Source organism: Dermacentor albipictus, chromosome 2 (genome assembly GCF_038994185.2).
Source record: "Dermacentor albipictus isolate Rhodes 1998 colony chromosome 2, USDA_Dalb.pri_finalv2, whole genome shotgun sequence".
Lineage (NCBI taxonomy): Eukaryota > Metazoa > Arthropoda > Arachnida > Ixodida > Ixodidae > Dermacentor > Dermacentor albipictus.
The window spans coordinates 68488777-68511169 of NC_091822.1; the positions used below are offsets into that span (position 1 = coordinate 68488777).

Below are 22393 nucleotides of genomic sequence, written 5' to 3' on the forward strand. Positions count from 1 at the left end.
CTACTTTTCCTAGTATACAATAATAACATAACAGCATGCATACACGATAGTGTGAGTATTAAATTGTTCGTGGACGACTGCTTACTTTACAAATAGATTAAAGATGCCATTTATCCAGTGCTCCTGAATAAAAGTGTTCCTGCGATTTCTGACTAGTGCGACACCTGGGAAATGAAACTTAATGGCGAAAAAAAGGTTTTTATGTGCATTACCAACAAAAAACACCCTCTAGCATATCAGTACACTATTAATCAATCTGCGGTCTCTGAAACAGACTCCTTTAAATATTTGGGTGTAACCATCAACAATCGTCTAACCTGGTAGCAACACATTGATAATCTTTGTGCGTCTGCTCGACGTAAACTCGGCCTACTGAGACACAAACTGAAACATTCTCCTCCATTCGTGAAACAATTGGCTTTCAACACACTCGTAAGGTCGCGATTAGGATATGCTTGCGTCGTCTGGGACCCATTAACGAAAAAAATATTTAAAAACTGGAAAACATAAACAGGCTTGCCGTCCGCTACATATATAATAGTTATGGACGTTATGACTCCCCTTCTCAATTGATTAATGAAAATAATATTGCCACCCTAGAATACCGAAGAAAGGTAGCATGCCTAACATTGCTTCTCCGCCTTTGGGAAAGGGAACTCCAACTTGGTCATTCACCCTGTCTCCAGCCGCTACCAGCTAGAGCTACCAGAAATTATCACCCCGACAAGATAACGCCTATCTTCCCGAGTACAAATTGCTTTGAATATTCCTTCTTTCCAGAACAATAAAGGATCAGAACTCTCTGCCGACCGATGCATTCATGTCCAATAACATATTACATGCCATTGAAAAACTGCATGTCAAATAAACGTGTGACCGCATGAGTACTTTCATGCGTGTTAGCATGAAAAAAAAACTGTGTAAACTGTGTAAAGACTGTGTAAACTGGTACTGTAAATATCTCTCGCCTTTCAATTCAATCCCTTGCATTGTATGCTTGTAGAATGTGTTTTTTATGTATTTATGTCATCCATCAATGTACCTCATATGATTCAGTGTATTTCATATTTCATATGCACTTCTTTTCTTTGAACGTGTTTAATTGCATTACTCTAGGATCGAATTCCCTCCTTCCTGGGTCACAAGTTGGCCTGCAGTATTCTGGAAAAAATATATAATAAACAATCCCACCGCATTAAAGCGTGAGCAAAAGTATGACCCTTCCGTTAGACCAATTCTTGACGCCGCTCGGTCATCAGCACCGGACTCATCTTTCATTATTGCTTACGGTTTATTGTATAAGACGAATTAATCAGGCCACGGCGCTCCATCTGTCCTCGTGGTTCCCGAGACACTCAAACCTATCGTCCCCCACGGCATGCACGATCATATTACGTCAGGCCACCTTGACCTTGCTCGGACGCCCCACCGGCTGCGCCAGCGTTTCGATTGGCCCAAGTTCTGAAGGATGGATAAGAGGTACGTTTCCAACTGTGCCATTTGCCAACGCCATGCGCAGTTAACTACGCCTTGTGCGGGTGCCCTGCAGCCAGTTAAGTCACCGACTTTGCCGTTTGAAAAAGTTGGTGTCGACTTGCTAGGTCCCTTCCCCGAGTTTAGTCCGGGACGTCACTGTATTATTGTTTGTGTGGAGTATTTCACCCGGTATACTGAGGCCACGGCACTTGCTTCGGCTACAGCAGCTGATGCTCCATCTTTTCTGCTGTACTCCATGATTCTCTGTCACAGTACTCGACGCGTCGTGATTCGTGATCGTGGGCGGAGGCTTACTGCGCACGTTGTTGAAAAACTACTACGTCTTTGTAGATGTGATTACCGACACTCAACCCCTTACCACCCGCAAAAAAACGGCCTCACTGAGTGCACGATTCATACCCAGACCAACATGCTTGACACGTATTGTCTCCGCAAATCACAAAAATTCTTATTATATTTTACGATTTGTTATGTACGCTTACAATACTGTCAAGCATGAAGTCACAAGTCATGCGTCTTTGTTCTGTATGCTCGCAAACCCAAACTTCATCGACGCCATCCTCCCCTGGTCTCCACTTGACGGCTCTTCAATAGGTCCAACTTTAGGTCGTGCCGAAGAGGCCCGTCGACTGCCTCGCCTGCGGGCTCACTCCTCTCAAGATCGTGCCAAGTCTCATAAGGATGCTTGTTATATGCTCGTCACATCTGCTGCCGGAGTCTGGGGCTTTGGAAACATGTACGGAAAAAGGGCTGTAGACAAAATTTCTATCATGATACCCAGGCCGATACGTCATAATGAAACGTTGGAGTGACGTGACATACGTCATGACTAGAGTAACTTCCCACAACCCGCAATCACGTAAAACGGAAGTCGTCCACGTCGCCCCACTCATACTGTACCACCACCAGCCTATGTAACTCATTCAGAGAGCTTCACTTGTACCCGGAGAAACAGTTACGCTGGGCGACGCAGCCGAAGGAAGAGAAAGTAGAGGTATGCGCGAGGAGCTGGCGGATTCTAGTTGGCCTTGCATGACCCTCCTGTCCCTTGCTCTACGCTAACCATCTATCATCTTATAAATAAGCCCATCCCATCTGTAACGTTATTTCGCAAACTTGTAGTGTCTGCATGATGAATGACCTGGAACTTGACGAGTGAATTAGAAAAGCGACGTGTTGATGCGTGTGAAGAGCTTCTGCAGCGCGTTGAGCAAGAAGGGTATGGCGCCCTTGCAAGAATTGTATCCGGGGACGAAACCTGCGTTCACTCCCACCCAACAGAAACGGTTCCTCATCACCCTAAGAAGTTCCGAATACAGCCATCAGCATGGAACGTTACGCTGAGCCTCTTTTGGGACAAAAAAGGCACCATATGGAAGCACTACATATTGCGAAAGACTACAATCACTAGATAAACATACTCTGGCCTTTTATAAAATATTCATCGGCCAGCGAGAAAATCGAAACGCCATGGATAGCTCTCTGTAGGCGTTATGTTGCAATATGACAATGCAGGGCAACACATGGGCCGTCCAACAATAGCAAATGTGAAATTCGAATTTCTTGCGCAACTGCCATACTCACGCGACCTTGCCCCGAGCGACTTCCATATGTTCGGACAAGTGAGAGAAGGCCTTATTGGCAAGACGTTATCTTCTTATAAAGCCGCTATTAAGCCTATATTAAGCCTGCTATCAAGGAGTACATACGACACTTGACCTATTCGTTTCGGAGCCGGAGAGAAATTGATTCGCGCTCGCTTGGCTGCGACAGAGAGCAACGAAGTCACTACTGGCGCAGCTAATCCAACACCACCTATGTAACACGAGGCGTTTCCACTCCAATCCGTGGGGTCAATTTACCTGGCCCGATTGCCTTAAAATCTAACGGGGATGTTCCAAATTTAGTAACAGAGTGGTTGTCAATAGAAATTTTGGACTAGATTGTGTGAGGTCACGGATCGGAGTAAACAGGCCTTTTGCTATCTGGGTGGTGTTGGGTAATCGCACGCCTCTCTTTCTCTCTCTCTTCTTTTTTTCGCGGATGCGCATGGGGTTCTACCGGAGGAGGTTTCGGCGTACAGGCGACCTACAGAGGACCAGACAGACGGGCGGACAAATCTGCTAGCCATATAGAGCTTCCCTCTAAAAACATTCGTGGTTTTCCTTTCACTGACCACTATATAGGCTAAAAACGTGAGAAGTAGGCAAAGAACGTTAGTGGAATAAATCTAGCTCACCAGCACAAATATCTTTTCCTTGTAGTGTTGCTGGGTTTATTTTTATTGACTGGTATTCCCCTGCTAAGGAATCTCCTATGAAGTTCAGCTTGTTTTTATAGCAACATTATAGCGTCCCTACTACTCAGAATAGAGCTTTCGAGCTTTCATAAGCAATGCAATTGTGCAAATACAGGACAATCTGCCACGACTGTCAGATAGCGAATCCAGAACATTATAGTAACTTACTTGCTCTACAGATAATGAGTCATTACCTGTTAACCACTTCAATAAGAGGATGAATTCACCAGCCTTGAACATCTAAGAAAAAAGCTATTTAACCAATTCTATTGGATGCTCTTGTGCATAACTGACTGATGTTGCTTTGTCGCAGCGCTATTTGTGGTATCTGGAATTTGAAGTATATGGTGAATACTGGTCACAGACTTGGCATTATGGCTCCGAGGAGATCATGTTCACCCACATGGCAAGGCCAACGAGGGCTTCCGTACAGCGCCGATATGGAGGATAGCTGATTCCAAATATTTCTCTTCCCATGACATTTTTTGCGACAAGAGGAGGGCTGACTTCGATTTTCATTTCCTATGCAACAAACTCCCTTCGAATTGCATCATGAACTCTCAGTAATATTCAGAACTTTATTTTGTAAATTTACGCGGAAGTAATCTTGCTCCTGAGCATCACGCAAATGTGTCAGCTCACTTAGTGCTGTTCCTTACCGCTGTTCCACTCGCACCGTCCTGGTGGTCATAAATCTTTGTACAGCCATCCGACAACCGCTACAAGGCACGAAGGCGGTGCTCCTACCATCCCGTTCCACCCGATATAGTCAGTGCTGAAATGGAACTTTTTGTGGTACGAAAGCTACCAATGATCCTTGAAGGACGAACGAAGCCATTTGTCTATGGGATGCTATATCACTAGCAGCCTTTATTTTTAAAAAAAGTGGCTCCCTTCATGCAAAAACCGAAGTCATGCAATTTCTTTGAAATGGTATTGCGAAAACTCCCCCTTTTTGCGCACTCCTTATGCTATCCTTGCCGTTGCTGGTCATACTTTGCTAAATGGTGGCGTCGTCAAACGCAACGCAAGCAATTGCACTTTTGCTTGATTTCGGAATCTGAACTTTCAATTCATATTACCTTTCAGTCTGAGTTGTAAAAATGTCAAATAATTGCGTGGGACCAGAACTAGTAGTATTACAAAGAACCAAAGTGAACTTCCTATGTCGCTGTGTAAGGATATGAACAAAAACTGACCATTCATTCATTCATTCATTCATTAAAAACAGAATAGAAACTTGCCACGCAAGTTAAAACGCGTGTGTTTTATTTACAACCTATCTGAGTGCACCCACCGTGTTTGCTCAGTGGCTATGGTGTCGGGCTGTTGAGCACGAGGTCGCGGGATCGAATCCCGGCCACGGCGGCCGAATTTCGATGGAGGCGAAATGCGAAAACACCCGTGTGCTTAGATTTAGGTGCACGTTAAAGAACCCCAGGTGGTCAAAATTTCCGGAGTCCTCCACTACGGCGTGCCTCATAATCAGAAAGTGGTTTTGGCACGTAAAACCCCAAATATTATTATTATCTGAGTGCGTACACGTATTGACATTAAATGCCTTATTCATGAGCTTCGCGGAAAAAAAATACAAGCATAATGTACAGGCCTACGCCCCTACATCCAGTCATGATGACAAGGAAGTCGAAAACTTCTATGAAGACGTGGAATCAGCGATGGGTACAGTGTAAACAAAATACGCTATATTGATGCGCGTCTTCAATGCCAAGGTAGGCAAGAAGCAGGCTGGAGACAAGGCCGTGGAGGAATAGGGCATAGGCACTAGGAATAGCAGGGGAGAGTTATTAGTAGAGTTTGCGGAACAGAATAGTATGCGGATAATGAATACCTTCTTCCGCAAGCGGGATAGCCGAAAGTGGACGTGGAGGAGCCCGAATGGCGAGACTAGAAATGAAATGGACTTTATACTCTGCGCTAACCCTGGCATCATACAAGATGTGGATGTGCTCGTCAAAGTGCGCTGCCGTGACCATAGGTAGGTAAGAACTCGAATTAGCCTAGACCTGAGAAGGGAACGGAAGAAACTGGTACATAAGAAGCCGATCAATGAGTTAGCGGTAAGAGCGAAAATATAGGAATTCCGGATCAAGCTACAGAACAGGTATTCGGCCTTAGGTCAGGAAGACGACCTTAGTGTTGAACAAATGAATGGCAATCTTATGGGCATCGTTAGGGAGTGTGCAATAGAAGTCGGTGGTAACTCCGTTACACAGCATGCCAGTAAGCTATCGCAGGAGACGAAATATCTGATCAACAAACAACAAACGCCCATCTATGGAAGCCACTAACCCTACAGTTAGAATAGAACTGGCAGAACTTTCCAAGTTAATCAACAAGCGTAAGACAGCTGAGATAAGGAAGTATAACACGGATAGAATTGAACATGCTCTCAGGAACGGAGGAAGCCTAAAAGCAGTGAAAAAGAAACTAGGAATTGGCAAGAATCAGATGTATGCGTTAAGAGACAAAGCCGGCAATATCATTACTAATATGAATGAGATAGCTCAAGTGGCTGAGGAGTTCTATAGAGATTTATACAGTACCAGTGGCACCCACGACCATAATGGAAGAAAGAATAGTGAAGATGTATTTGATGTCCCACAAGTAGCGCCAGAAGAAGCAAAGAAAGCCTTCGGGGCTATGCAAAGGGGGAAGGCAGCTGGGGAGGATAGGTAACAGCAAATTTGTTGAAGGATGGTGGGCAGATTGTTCTAGAAAAACTGGCGACCTTGTTTGTATACGCAATGCCTCATGACCTCGAGCGTACCAGAATCATGGAAGAACACCAACATAATCTTAATCCACAAGAAAGTGGACGCCAAACACATGAAAAACTATAGAACGATGAGGTTATTGTTCGTTGCCTACAAACTATTTACTAAGGTAATCGCAAAAAGAATCAGGAACACCTTAGACTTCTGTCAAGCAGAGGACCAGGCAGGATTGCGTAAAGGCTACTCAACAATAGACCATTTTCACACTATCAATCAGGCGATAGAGAAATGTGCGGAATATAGCAACTCTTATATATACCTTACATTGAATACCAGAAAGCGTTTGATTTTGTCGAAACCTCTGCAGTCATGGAGGCATTATCGAATCAGGGTGTAAACGAGCCATATGGAAAAATACTGAAAAATATCTACAGCGGCTCCAAAGCCACCATAGTCCTCCATAAAGAAAGCGATTACATCGTACCATGCGCGTTTTCAGCACGCGAACAGTGCACATTATGCGTAATCGTGATGTGGAATGAATGGAAAGTTATTCACATGGATGAACCATTGCGGGCTGTTACGGGGTGATTTAGACCAATACTCTAGAGTTAAGTAAAGCGATTTCACGCAAGCTTTGATTGTTTCTCGCATTCTAAAATCTCATCTGGCCATACTTATTTGATCTATACGTCATAAATTATCATCGGGGACATCTGTTGCTAAATGTACCCACATTATCGTCATTGGACCACTCCCTGCGTTTGGGTAGTAATTTAAAGGTTGCAGAACGTTTTTACGCAGAGCACAAATCCCCTAGCACCCTACCGGCGCAAGCTTGTGTGCATTTGCACCGCTCTTCTTTCGCCTAAACATATGTGCCCTATGTTTTATGCTGTACTGCAAAGCCCTGACAGCACTGATGTGAAAACATTGGAAATACGCATATATTCGCACTTATGATCAGCCTCACAAGGCGTGTGTGTACGCGGCCAGCTGCGATCGTAATAGAAAGTGCGTACATGTATTTATACGGTCCGTTATTGGAGCATTCCGTAGAAGGCTAGCTCTGACACTTTGCACGCCTCTTCATAATGCATACAGTTTTCGTCTTCAATACAATATTCTTAGACGAAACTCTGAGTACAAGCTCTCGTACATACAGCGTGTATAGTTTTCCTTTACATCGTAGAAGGCTAGCTCTGACACTTTGTACATTTCTTCATAATGCATACAGTTTGCGTCTTCAATACAGTGTTACACTAAGTTTGTTTCCCGCAGAACAGTGTCATCACTGTATTATTACGAGTGAAATGTGGAACCAGTTGTAGTTATTCTTTCAATTAAGGAAATTGTGAATTAATGAAAGAATAGGTGGATTGAAGAACAACTGGCCATAGTTTACATTCGAACCCACGTCTTCACATTTCGTGTGCGATGCTCCTTCCATTTGACATACGGGGGCGCTCTTTTACTGTCGACTTTCTGAGGCACTTATATTTACCTGTTAGAACTAATCCTGTGAGTGTTATGAGCATCGCGCGCGTAATGCGACCAGCGTTTGCATAAGAGGAACTATCTTCGTCAAAGGCAACTTAGGCCCTCCGCAGATAGATCTACCTATCGAAACATTGGCCATCCTTTCTGTGGCACCTCATTCCTGCTCGTGACTTTTGTACCGTAGGCGCTACTACAGCTGTGGGATTCTTATTTATTTTGAGCAACAACGATATGGGGTACTTAAGTGTACTAGATGAAACCCTGTGTGTCATAGCCTGCCTTCCTCAGGGCCATGACGGAAGTATGTGGAACATGCTTTTCGCGCGGTGGTGTCATGTATACTTAGTGTCCCATGCAAATTGTCCCAACCCTTAAAAATATGTAAGTGTCATGTAGCTAAAAAGAACTAAAGCGCGGTTGTTGGCCGTCCCTTGCTGCAAGTCAGAGTATAGTGTGTGTCTCGCCGAATTTCATTTATTTTATATTTACATTCTGCTCGAATATTATATTCAGAGCAACATCGCCAATGCCAAAATTGTAGTCCATCCTGAAAAACTCTCGATCGAGCTTTATGTTGCACAATACGTCTAACAGGAATGTTTTTACAGCGCAGCTCATAGACGCCCATTCCTACCTTGAGTGCCAGCGTAACCGAGGGAATGAGCACAGCGAAGGAGGAAAGAACTAACGCAGAATGCAGCGGGTGATGAAAACGGGCGAGAGCGAAGCAACGCGAACATGAAAGCGGAGGGACTATGGCAATATGGTGAGGAGGAAAGCGGAGTGCCGGAGGATACATGCTCCAAGGCGTTGACGAAGCAAGCGGTGGGCGCGTCCACCTTTGGAACGAGCATCGGACCCACTGCGCATGCGCTACTTCGCCGGCATCAACGCAGCTAGAGTGACGCGATGACCGCACTTGCTGCGCGTTCTTGGTTCACTCCTTTTCGCAGCTGCCTCCAAACGAGCTGCCCGAGCTGAGATTTAACGCCGCTCCTGAGAGAACCTTTTCGTTCACAATCATGTGCTTTGCTAGAATATGTGGCGAATTCAAAAGACCTAAACACTACCGCTCGAAATGCACATTAGGGAGTATCGTAATCGTCCAGGAAATTTTTCCAAAATCTGTAAGGAAGCCCACATACTAAAAACTGCCGTACGAGTAGTAGCGAGGTCCTTTCAAGACAGAGAGTTCTCTTCTGCCTTATGGAAGCGTAGGTAATGATGGCAACGTGACACTTTCTAACATTTCGTTACGAATACCTTCTGGAAAAGGTGTATTGCTCCAGCCGCATTTAACAGCGCACAATATGTTCTCGAAGCGTTTGCCTTATGTTGACAAAATCTGACCTTCGTTGTAGCGATGATTATGCTAAGCCAGCGATACAAGTTTCCCGCCGCTCGTAGAAACACTAATAACCCTTCGGACCACTATCATACATTGTCGTATGAAAACGGTACATTTAATGTATCTTTTTGGAACATTGACTACACAATACGACTACGGTGCACCTAAATTTTAAGAAAGGAACAAGACTCCTTGTTTAGTACAGCGAGAAGAATAAAAGATTCCACGAGCCTGGTATATAATCTGAAAATAGGAAAACAACAAGGGTTCAATAAATATGTGTAATGCTTGCATTTCAAGCACTAACGTGAAAATTCTGCAACGCATTACACATAAAGTCCTCCTTAATCTCGCTGGCTTTCATGTTCATCTCTTGAAAGGGTAGTTTGAAGAGTTTGGGAGACATTTCCCCTAACGACAGTATGAGACCCCATATGCTTTGAATAACTAACCTTCTAGAAAAGCTGCAGTCAACCTACACAGATTAAATATTTGCACTTGTCACGTAGAATATATTTCCTACTTCGCATAAAATATTTAGCGAAAGCCATTTTTCAATAATTGCTTTCAACGCACATAAGCCCAACCTAAAAAGTCCTAACATTCCTTAAGCATTACCCCGAAGTAGTCCCCATTTCCTGCCAATAAAAATCGCTGCTGTTCTTTTCGCTGCCAGGGAACACGTGTCTGTGAATGTTATGCAGAAACAGCCTGAGAAATTGCCAGTTTCTTCGTATTGTGCTCTAAGTGTGGGCGGCTCCGACCAACGCCACATGACATGTGCGGGTGCACCAGAATTTTGGGCACCCTCTAAAGCTTTACCATACAGTGTAGGGTGTGTAACGGCATCGCACAGGCGCCACTATGCTGCCCGTAAAAGCGCCGCGCCTGCAAAACTTTCTGGGACCGAAACGCACGTGGCTTACACGGCACACAAATAGTTGATAACACATATATAAACAATAAAAACAATCAGGTTACTTGAATCCATTATGCACACTGACGCGGCATAAAAGGAAAAATACAAGGACGACTATCATTTGCCGCTCTCTTATGCACTCGTATGGTTGTAGCGTTGTGTTGGAACCAGCATGCGTTCCGACAGTCCCGTTTGTGCAACAGAAAAAATATGAAGAACACATTGGGCATGACCTACGTTTACCAGCTGCAGTGATCCCATTATGTACACTGACGTGGCATAAAAGGAAAAAAATACAAGGACGACTATCATTTGCCGCTTTCTTATGCACTCGTATGGTTGTAGCGGTGTGTTGGAACCCGCATGCGTTCCGACAGCCCGTTTGTGCAACAGAAAAAATATGAAGAACACATTCGGCATGACCTACTTTTACCAGCTGCAGTGCATCATATGCAGTGCGAAACTCCGCTGCAGTGAACATACTGTCTATACCTGTGTGAAAATATAGCTGCTTTTGAAATGAGCACGCTAATTCAAAAACATTCATGAGACTTTTAGCACCATAATTGTAAACGTGTACTGAATGTACCTCTGACCTGAAACTACGGTACACTTTCGCAGCATGAAACGTAAACTGCCCTAGCGACACTAAATAATAACATTAATAATACAATCGAGTGTTTCAGAGGAAGGTTTTCACTGCGCATGCGCGTGCCACAATTCAATATGTTCTTCCATATTGTCATTCTCAACTTCTGACCTGCTAATAGAGAAGCTAGACGGCAATTCTGACAGTTTTTTAACAGCTTCCTTTAGTAAACAATATTAGGAAACAATGCTCAGCGGGATGTTGTTATATGTAAGCAAAGTCAGAAAGAATTGAACCTTTCAAACACTGATGTTATGGGGGTGTGGCATTTCATTCCTCACAGCACGGTTTTGTCGATTGCCCACTCACGCTTCAATATTGTATTTCGACGTTGCTAAGCCCTATGTGAAACTCAAAAAGCTATGAGCCATTTTCGTCATCTGCCGACTATGCAAGCTTTTCTCGTTGATTTAAGCTTCATTCGTTTTGTTCACAACCCTTAAAAAACAGAGGATCGAGATAATACATCGAGTAATGTAATCAACACAAGGGCGAGGCAGGACTCTGAAGTGCCGGGAAAGCTAAAAAATTGCAGGCGACCATTTATTCTCGAAAAGTTATTTGAATTGAACTAGCCTGCGCCGTCACTTCCGTGCCTTCCGGAAACGAAGTAACACGGATGGTTTCTGTTGGTTACAACGTTTTGTCGAAGGATGCCCCACAAAACTGTGATCTTGCGCTAACATATATATTATTAAGGAAATGTGCAGATGTAACCCCTATTCGAGAACCAATGTGAAACGTCGATTTAGTGAAGCGCCTTAACAGACGTCACACAGCTAAACGCGCTGCATACTACTGAGTTTATCTTCATCCTACGCAACAAGCAATATTATTCAATGTTTCACCGACTCCCCTGGCGCTCAAGCATGGCAAGCTTCAGCGATTTCTTCGGCTCTTAAGACGCTTGCCTCGACAGCCGCATTCTTTTATAGTGCGGTGCAGCATGTTATTTTCATTTGCCTGTTCTTTCTAGACATAAGTGAGCTCAATGATTACGGGGGAACGGAGAAGAAGCTAGCCGTTATAGGGTGGTTTATTAGGATGGATGAGCACGTTATTATGAATGCGGAAATACCATTAAATATTCATTCTATATTTAGAAATTTATTTCATTGTTGTAATAATTCTGTTACACATGAGGTGTTTAACGCAGAACCAGATGAATCTGGTTGATAGGCGCGGTTGTTGAAGAGCGGTCTCGCGGCAACTTGGCTCACGTCGTTCTCTTCTTTCTTCTGGTTATCTGCGCGGCAGGCGTGGTTCATGACCGCTTGTGACAATTCCCCGCTGGCAGACGAAGCCCGCCGGGCGAGTCAGTCATCTCGTGGGTTGTAACGCCTCAGACGCGCGACGTGCGTCACTTCAGCCTTGGCCGAGCGTTGTCCACTGCTCGTGAGACGCGCAATGCGGTAGTTTACTTCGCTGAGGTGCTCCAGAATAACGTAAGGGCCGACGTAGTGGGCGAGAAACTTCTGACACAAGCCACGCTTCCGCAACGGCGTCCAGGGCCGCACAAGGTCACCAGGATCGAAGTAAACGTGGCGGTGACGCCCGTCATAGCGGGTCTTGGACCAGTCCTGCGATGCTAGGGTGCGTAGCCTAGGGAGGCTTCGCGCTTCTTCTGCTCGACATAGGATCTCATCAATTGATTCGATGTCATGAGTGAAGTAGGGAAATATGGTGTCGAGGGTGCAGCGCGGCGGACGAGCATAGAGAAGGAAAAATGGTGAGTAACCAGTGGCCTTGTGTCTCGCGGTATTGAAGGCATAGGTAATGAAAGGCAAGATACTGTCCCAATTCTTGTGTGCTGAATCGACGTACATGGACAGCATGTTGGCAAGCGTTCTGTTTGTGCGCTCGACTAGACCATTAGTTTGTGGATGGTAGGGCGTTGAATGGCGGAAGGTACATGAACACAGACGAAGGGTTTCTTCAACCACGTCCGCGGTAAACTGTCGCCCACGATCGCTGAATAATATGCGAGGAGGTCCATGTCGGAGTATAACGTTAGCCAGCAAGAAGATAGAAACTTCTGTAGCTGTGGCCGATGGCAATGCGGTGGTCTCACAATAGCGGGTAAGGTGATCTACGCAAACGATAACCCAACGATTACCGTTGGAGGATCGCGGGAAAGGGCCCAGAAGATCTATACCTACTTGCTCAAAGGGGACGCCAGAAGGGGGAACTGGTTGAAGCAGGCCATGTGGCGCTTTTAGCGGACGCTTGTAGCGCTGGCATTGAGAGCAGCTGGCGACGTACCGTTCGATATCTTTCCGCATCTTTGGCCAGTAAAAACGTTCTTGAGCCCGGCAGAGTGTACGCGTGGAACCAAGATGACCGGTAGTTGGGTCGTCGTGCATGGCGTGTAATACTTGGTGGCAAAGGTTCTTGGGGACAACTAAAAGGCAGCGTGCACCGGTGGTCGAGTAGCTCTTCTTATACAGCGCGCCACCATCACGTAGGCGAAAGCGACTGCCTGCAGGTGACTCCTGTGCTGCCGCGAAGAGTGGTTGTAAGCTCTCGTCCTTGTGCTGCTCGGATATGACGGTACCCATATCCGGAAATTCCGGGGACACAAAAGCGATGTATTCATCAAAATTGTCCGCATCACATTCAGTTATTTGAAGTGGCATCCGAGAGAGACAATCAGCGTCAGCATGTCGCCGGCCACTTTTGTAGCAAATAACGAAATCGTATTCCTGTAGACGGAGGGCCCAGCGCGCTAGTCGTCCTGAGGGATCCCGCAGATTCACAAGCCAGCATAGCGAATGATGATCTGTTATCACAGTGAAGGAGTGCCCATAGAGATACGAACAAAACCGTTGCACGGCGAAGATGACCGCCAGACACTCCTGTTCGGTGACTGTGTAGTTTAGCTCGGAGCGGCTCAAGGACCGGCTAGCGTAAGAGATCACGTGCTCACTGTCGTCAACACACTGAACTAGCACAGCACCGAAGCCTACGCCGCCGGCATCGGTGTGAATCTCAGTTGGTGATGAAGGATCAAAGTGCCGTAGAATTGGTTGGGATGTCAACAGGAACTTGAGCTGGCGAAACGATGAGTTGCAATCTGCAGTCCACTCAAAGGGAACGCCTTTTTGGAGAAGGCATGTAAGGGCATGAGCCATGTCAGTATACCGGGGAATGAATCGGCGAAAATAGGAGCACAAGCCCAAGAAACTTCTTAACTGCTTGACAAAGTTGGGCACTCTAAATGCTTCTACGGCCGCAGTCTTTTGTGGATCTGGTCGGATGCCTTCTTTAGCGACCAGATGGCCTAGCACAAGAGTTTGTCGTTCCCCAAAACGGCATATTTTTTTAATTGAGCACAAGGCCCGCTTTCTCCAAGCAGTTCAAGACCAAATCCAAACGTTTGTTGTGCTCACTAAACGTTGGCCCGAAGCTCACAACTTCGTCTAAGTAGCACATGCAAACTTCCCATTTTAAGCCGCGTAATATCGTGTCCATGAACCTTTCGAACGTTGCGGGTGCGTTACACAACCCGAAAGGCATCACGTTAAACTCGAATAGTCCGTCGGGTGTTAAAAATGCTGTCTTTTCTCTGTCGTCCTTGTGTATAGGAATTTGCCAGTAACCTGACCGTAAATCGATTGAGGAAAAGTAAGATGCCGCAATGAGACAGTCTATGGCGTCGTCAATTCGTGGGAGTGGATATACATCTCTCTTAGTAATGGCTTTAGGCGACGGTAATCAACACAGAACCGCCACGTACCGTCTGTCTTCTTCACTAATATCACGGCGGCTGCCCAAGGACTAGATGATTCTCGAATGACGCCTTTGCAAAGCATTTCTTGGACCTGATCGCTGATTATCTTGCGTTCTGACGGGCATACACGATAGGGTTTTTGTCGGATTGGCTGGGCGGCTCCTGCGTTGATGCGGTGACGAGTTCAGGACGCAGGAATTGATGGCGGGCCATCATGCTGCTCAAAGTAGAATACCGAGGTATGTTTCGTAAGCAGGGCCATGAAAACTCAACGCTCGTGATCGCTGAGTGACTTGTCAATCATGGAAAGTATCTTCGAGCTCCCGGGGCTCGAGACACTGGTTGCTCCTCCATGGGGGAGCTCTGTAAGTACCGCCACCAATAGGGGCGAATCTTCCTGAAACGTGGCAATCTTTAGGCCTTGAGGTAGCACTGCCTCTTCAGTGGAACAGTTTAGCGCCCACAGCCCCGCGCATCCATTGGTCACTGAGACCACGCAGTGCGGAACTAACACTTTTTCCTTGAGGCAGTTCTGATGTACAGGTTCCAGTGCAACATCGAACGAGATAGGAGTCGCAAATGAACAGGCGACGGCAATACGCATCGCGGATAATGCGGGCATGACTGTATCCACAGACACGCACAACACACTCTCCGGGCAAGCTTCACCTTCAAAGAGCACAGGTAAAACACTGGTGTCGACACTGAGTTCACCCGTCCGGCAGTCAACATTCGCACCCCACAATTGCAGAAAGTCAATCCCCAGAATCACGTCATGCGAGGAGCGAGGAAGAACAGTAAACTCTGCATTAAAAACTTTCCCACCCAATGACACATCCACGTTACACACACCAACCGGGTATAATGATTCACCACTGGCTCCATGGAAACTTGTGCACTGGTCCCAACGACACATAACCTTGCGTCCCAGAAGGCCTTTAAACCTCACACTCATGACCGAGACAGTTGCTCCCGTGTCGACTAAAGCCATTGTAGAGACCCCATCAATCAGTACATGAACCTTATTCTTTAGCATGAAAACAGTTGGAGGCAGTTGAGTCGGCAGCACACATTTTCCAGCGACCTCACCTCCATCGGCCGCACTGGCTAGTTTCCCGGCGGGGGTGACACGAAACGGCGCCGAGGCGATGGTGACGTGAATCGCGGCCGAGGGGATGGTGATCGGGAGGCTCGGAAGGCTGGTGGTGGCGTCAGAGTACGGTCGGAGGCAGGGGAGTGGTAGCGGTTGCGGGTTCTTTCTTCTCCAAGGTAGGTCTCCTGGGCGCTGCATCGGTCCTCTCGAAAGTGGCTACCTGAAGTGGAGTCTCCTGGCCACTGCGTGCGCAGTGGACGACCGCTAGACCGCATAGTCGGCGCTGACGATCCATAGTTCGATGCTAGGCGTCGGCTACAGTACCGAGCTACATGGCCAGGCATGCCGCACCAGTAACACACTGGCGAAGGGCGAACTTCAGTATGCAGATTGAAGAATTCTGCCGAAGACATCGGTTGAGGGTAACGAGGCTCTTCCCCTTGAAAGTCGTAGGTAGCAGCGAGTCTTCGTGGACGAACGTTGCGTGGGAGTGGATCAAAACTTTGATGGGACGAATCATTGCGTGGTGGTTCGGTCGTATTGTGATGCGGTTCGTCTCTGGAGCCGTTAAGATCCGCGACGTTCACCGAGTGGTTCCAAGTAGCCGAAGGCGGTTCCCAAAGAGTGTCTCGGAAAACGGAGGAGCCGCAACGTGGCGCCGCATAACGTGCCTGTTCGTCATGTCGCTGTAGCTCCTCGCGGACTATCTGACGGATGGCGGACGAAAGGTCTGGGAGCGGAGGACTCGTGTCAACACTTGCTACAGTTGTCACTTTGGCCAGCCGTCCAAACTTTGGTGTAGTTCGGCGAGTCTTCAGCGCCTCGAACGCATGGCAGTGCCGTATCAGTTCTGATACAGTGTGCAAGTTCTCTTTACCAATAAGGAAGTTGTACACTTCTTCCGCGATTCCTTTTACCAAGTGCCCCACTTTATCTTGCTCTGTTATGTGAGGGTTCACGGTTCGGCACAGCTTCAAACTTTCTTCTATATAGGTAGTGCAAGTCTCGCCGGGTACCTGAGCTCTCTGGGCTAATGTGGATTCCGCACGTTTCTTCTTTGCGTCGGAGTCTCCGAAACACTTCTTGATCTCTTCAACGAAGCGTGTCCATGTAGTTAGCATGTCCGCGTGGCTGTCATACCATACCAACGCCGTGCCGGCCAAGAAGAAAACAACGTTCCTAAGCTGACTGGCAGCATTCCAGTTATTGTATTGGCTTACCCTTTCGTAATGGGTTAGCCACTCATCCACATCTTCCTCTGCCTTCGCCGAGAACGTGCGTGGCTCTCGGTAGTGCTGAATAGGGACTGGGCTCAGCGAGGCACTGCTGGTGAGGGTATTTTGCTCTGTGGCCATGATTGAGCGCGACGGCGAAAGTCCGGCGAGGCGACGGCTTCGGCATAGCTCTTGTGCTGGTGGCTCCGTTGTAGGTCGTGGGAGTTACCCCGCACAGCTCCACCAAATGTTACACACGAGGTGTTTAACGCAGAACCAGATGAATCTGGTTTATAGGCGCGGTTGTTGAAGAGCGGTCTCGCGGCAACTTGGCTCACGTCGTTCTCTTCTTTCTTCTGATTATCTGCGCGGCAGGCGTGGTTCATGACAGCTTGTGACAATACAATACTCACAGTGCAGATTTTATAAAGCAGTTCTAACGTGTTCTTCTGTCATGTACACAACTTTATTTTTCTATGGCACAGGAATGCATGTTGTGGAATTCGTACAATATAGCTGCACAGGCGTTCGCACTCAAAGAATTCCCATATTTAAGTGAGGTGGATATATTAATTAACTATATATAGATTTCGCAAACAGCTGCGAAGAAATTGTTTCTGGAAAAGACTTGTGCTAATATTTTTTGTTCGCTATTGTTCAACAAGGTAATATTTAAAAATATTTGATTCAGATAATCTTGCCTGTGCCATCTTTAGTTTCGTTTATTTTGTGTGTAGGTGAGGTGGCGCTGTGGTCAGTGTAAAAAGTTTCGAGAACTTGTTAAAAATGGTTACTTTCTTCCATCGTTGAGTACATCAACGTCCAATCGCTGACATGGTTAAGAATGCAGCGTGCCCTTTAAGATGACCTTGAAATCTGCGGCTTTCTTAGAGAAAAGTTTTTAAAATTCAGTTTTTAAGTAAATTTGTGTTTCGGACGCAGGTGAGCATGCGCTTGTTGTTGAATCGCTTCTCGCTGTTCAGAATTTATGACTCTATTCGAAGTTTCCTCCTGGGGTCTACTCAGCTCTAAAGCCCAGGCTTCTGCTACAATTGGGCACCAGCGAAACGACAGTGCACCAGCTACGAGGCTTGAAAGTTTTCATCGTCTTTGTACATTCGCAGTGATACTGCACAAGGCCGATGGCGCCTGTGAATCGTGTGAGCTACTATGTAAACTCCGCGGCTTCGTTGCTGTACGAAATAACGTTCTGTGCTTTCGACGTTGTTTTGCCCCAACCACCATGTTCCCAAAGCATTCTCACTTGCGGCTTTTTTCCATGTTTTAGGCTTATCGTCAACATTTCATGTGCTTCTTTTTTCTGCTGCCAACGCTGTTTTCACGAGCATGACAACGGATCATTGCACGCCAACACACCACCATCATGTCCACAATAACTTATACGTAACGCCCCCTTATGTGATCCCCGTACTCTACGTTACAAGGTTCTTTCGGTCCTCGAAATACACGCAGAGACGCCCCAACTCTCTGTGTCTGTGTGGAGCACAACGCTTTGCACTAACATCCAAGCACTGCTGTTGCCCCATAACTCAGTACTTAGCGCACTCGCCTTTCGAAAGAACACTGCTAAATTGACATGTATTCAAATCCCAGTGGGGGAGCTGCTGTGTTGGTATATCTGTTGTTATTTACGATGCCGAAATGGCGAAGATGGAGATTATGAAATGCCCTAACAATGGCCGAAGTCGCCGTCGTGTGCCAAGCGAGTGTATTAAATTTGAGTCGAACAGGCAAGGCTGACGCAATATCGATCAAGTAACTGTTGTTGCAGTAAAGGAAACGCCGTGGTCAAAACGCTGCTGAACGAGTTCCAGCTCTGCAACTTTTATCACCACTATTATTGTTTCAGCTTTGGTAAGCCGCTCCATAATGACCTTATTTGCCATAGCGGTGCCACATATTGCTATAGCTGCATGACCTCGTAGTATTTAGTAGTATTTTTAGTATTTTTAACAGTTTTCAGTTAATGTCGTCGACACCAGCCGATGATGAAAGCTTTAATTTGTCAATGAGGGATGAAATGCCAGCGACAAAAATTTCAACAGGGGCCTCCCTGTAACATCCGGCGTCCCCCAAGGATCTGTACTCGCACCCCTCCTATTCCTCATATATTAACGACCTGTTTGTACATGTATCCTCCCATATCCGTTTATTTGCCGATGACTGTGTCATCTATCGCACAATTACAAAGATTTCTGATCAAACCACACTCCAACATGACCTTAACCTTGTACAACAGTGGTGTGATCTTCGGTTAATGAAGCTTAATCCTACTAAATGCAAGCTGGTTTCCTTTCATCGCAAACTTGGTCCCCTATCATTCTCATACCTAATCTCCCACTCCACTGTCGAACAAGTTCAAACATACAAATATCTAGGCGTCACCTTATCCTCTGACCTTTCATGGAACGCACACATCAGCAATATCATATCATCCGCGAACAGATCCCTCGGTTTTTTAAAGCGTCATTTGCGTCACGCACCATCAGACATAAAACTTCTCGCGTACAAATCACTCATCAGATCGAAACTAGAATATGCAACACCCATCTGGAGCCCGCATCAAGCATACTTAAGAAACGAACTAGAATCTGTACAAAATCGTGCCACTAGGTTCATCCATTCTTCATATTCATACGACGTAAGCATATCATCCCTAAAACGTAAAACTGATCTTGCTAATCTTTCTGTGCGTCGCCGCATCACCAGTCTTTGTTTGTTCCACAAATTATTTCACAGTCCACTCAATCAAGCACCGTATATCATACCACCGGTGCGCATATCCCCCCGTACGTCCCATCCTTACTCAATCGCACGCGCACGTGCTCGCACGACTACTTTTGCTGCCTCATTTTTTCTTCGCACAGCAGTGGACTGGAATGGCCTTCCCCGGAACATTGCAGCCATCACGTGTTCATCAACTTTTGCGGACAACTTAACTACATTTGTTTCTCATGAAGATCACTCTCTGTAACTTTGATTTGTAAACCCACCCCTTATGTAATACCCCCTAACCGGGGTCTTTAAGGTAATAAAGTGATGTGATGTGATGTGAAACTGGTGGGCATTTTTGCTTGAATATTTTCGCCCGGCACGTCTGCTTTTTAATAAATGAAATTACGCTCTTCGCAGCACTTCTTTTTGCTTTTCTTTCATCGCATGTGATCCGTCTGCTGGGCTACTCCTCCTCGTGCCAATTCATGAGCGAAAAAAAGAAGTGGCCATGCTTTATATGTATTGCTTCTCCCCCACATGACTTCAATGAAAACAATTAACTTGCTAGCTACAAGTAATTCCTTATTTCACGTGTATAAACGCCCGTAGAGACACGCATTTGTGAATCTGTAAACTTATTAGCCCAAAGTAATGCGTAATCACACACACAAAAGAACACAGCCATGGTACTTACCTGTCTCCCCTGGTGGTGTACAGCTGCACTGTTCCGCGCTAAAGACTAAGAGAGATTTACTGTGGTTGAATCTGCATGCTGTATTGATTCGTTAGTCGTCAAAACAGATACCCGTGTACCCTAAGATGAAGCATTACCTTTCGGTGCTCACATGCGCACCCCAAGCTTGATCTAGAGGCATTAGGCACTAGTAGAGCCTTCACATGGCCATTCTGTTGGTAGCTATTCTGCGAACTTTTCATGGCGTTTGTGCTGCATATGATACTTCAATTATCATTTTTTTTCGAGAATTCTTCTACATCCTACATTTGGTGTCGTGCTGCGTGACAGCGTGGATTAGATGTATTCAGACTTAGAAGTGAATTATTCACGGCAAGCGACAAGCGAAAGCTATCACTATCACAAGGGAATGACAGTCTCCGCGCGAACAGCTTGCGTTTCCCATGGCGCCCTACATCGATGATAAGGGCCTATTACTCCTTGCTTTTCTTCATTGTTGTTTTTCTTCATTAGAGTAACCTCGGCGGCGAAGGAGAGCCATTTTGGCGACTCAAGCTGATGAAAGAATAAGAGCATCGTCATTCGGCTCGAGGCGGCTTTAAACAGTTTAAAGGCCATGTACACAACTGTCGTGCCAAGATTTATTTTAATTCGAACTGAGGTTAACCAGCGCAAATATAACAAGGACACGAGGACCGCCGAATGGAACGTTAGCTGTTCCATCGTCGACTAAGCCACCACCTCTAGAATTTTGCAACAGAACTCGCCGTTTTTTCCCCGTGCCACCACTAGGCATTGCGAGTTTTGTAAATGAAAACAAAATTTAAAAAAGAACATCAGCCTACCTTTTTGTCCACTGCAGGACGAAGGACTCTCCTTGCGATGCATAATTACTAGGGCTTGGTCTTGCACTAGTTCATTAGTAGCACTGCGGGCAAGCTTCATGAAACCATTTGTATATCTGCAGTGCTTGACTGCGCTTCTTTTGCCTTGGCCCTAGTATTGTAACTCCAAAAGACCACTGTTTATCTGCATTAGGCGTCACACGTCCTGCCCAGTTCCAATTTTGTATCCTAATGTAAACTAGAATATCCGCTACCCCCGTTTGCTTTCTAACCACAACGCTGTTTCCCTGGCTCTTATGGCTAAGCTAACATTGTTCTTCCATCACTCGCTGCGCCGTCCTTACTTCGTTCGCAAGATTCTTTGTTAACTTACAAGTTTCTGCCCCATATGTATATTGCCAGTACAATGCAATGACTCAGACTTTCTGTGAAATATACTCCTATGCATTTTAACGCATTTTTATTCTTCTGTAACTTGCCTTCTCATGATCGGGATCCCAATGAGCACTTGGAGATAACTATAGGCTCGTTCACGCTAGGGCGACGCCACACCGACGTCAAAGAGACACCGACACCGGTTATTGGCCGACTAGACAGCAGGCTTTCACACTGAGAGGCATTCGGTCACATTGAGCCGACAAGGCCACCAACGACAGCGAGGCGTCGCAGTGGGACGGTAGTTCGCGACGTCCCCGGAGATAAAGCCAGTATACGGACTGTTGTTCGGCCAGTCTTCGAAAAATCGGTCGCAGAGAATAAAACATCACACCGAATAAGAGGTTGGTCCTACAGCTGTGCTTTTAGATATTATGCGAAGCAAATTAACGTAGGTTTCGGGCCTTCGCGCGACGCCCGGCGGTGGCCACCATTGACCCTGAAGTGGGGTCACGTGACATGACGTCACGTGATGACGTCACACCGGCTGCAGATGGGGCCTCATATCGCGCCGTCGGTCACCTCCCGGCGGTGGCCACCGTTGACCCTTAAGTGAGATCACATGATGTGACGTCACGTGATGACGTCACACCTGCTGCAGATGGGGCCTCATGTCGCGCCGTCGGACGTCGCCCGGCGGAGGCCTCCACGCTTCGGTTCGCGCCGTCGCGCGCGACGCAGTGGCGGCGCCACCGTCGC

General features: G+C 46.4%; 2 protein-coding genes across 2 annotated transcripts in view; one reads left to right on the forward strand and one right to left on the reverse strand.

The window, feature by feature from the left end:
- Nucleotides 1-21558, reverse strand: part of LOC135903245 (3-alpha-hydroxysteroid sulfotransferase-like) — a 36655-nt gene extending 15097 nt beyond the window's left edge. The window contains exon 1 of the mRNA XM_070532896.1: nt 21260-21558. The gene's annotated coding sequence lies outside the window, so the exon portion shown is untranslated. The remainder of the gene's footprint in view (nt 1-21259) is intronic.
- Nucleotides 1-22393, forward strand: part of LOC135903178 (3-beta-hydroxysteroid sulfotransferase-like) — a 93463-nt gene that overhangs the window by 21117 nt on the left and 49953 nt on the right. The gene's annotated exons all lie outside the window — the stretch shown is intronic.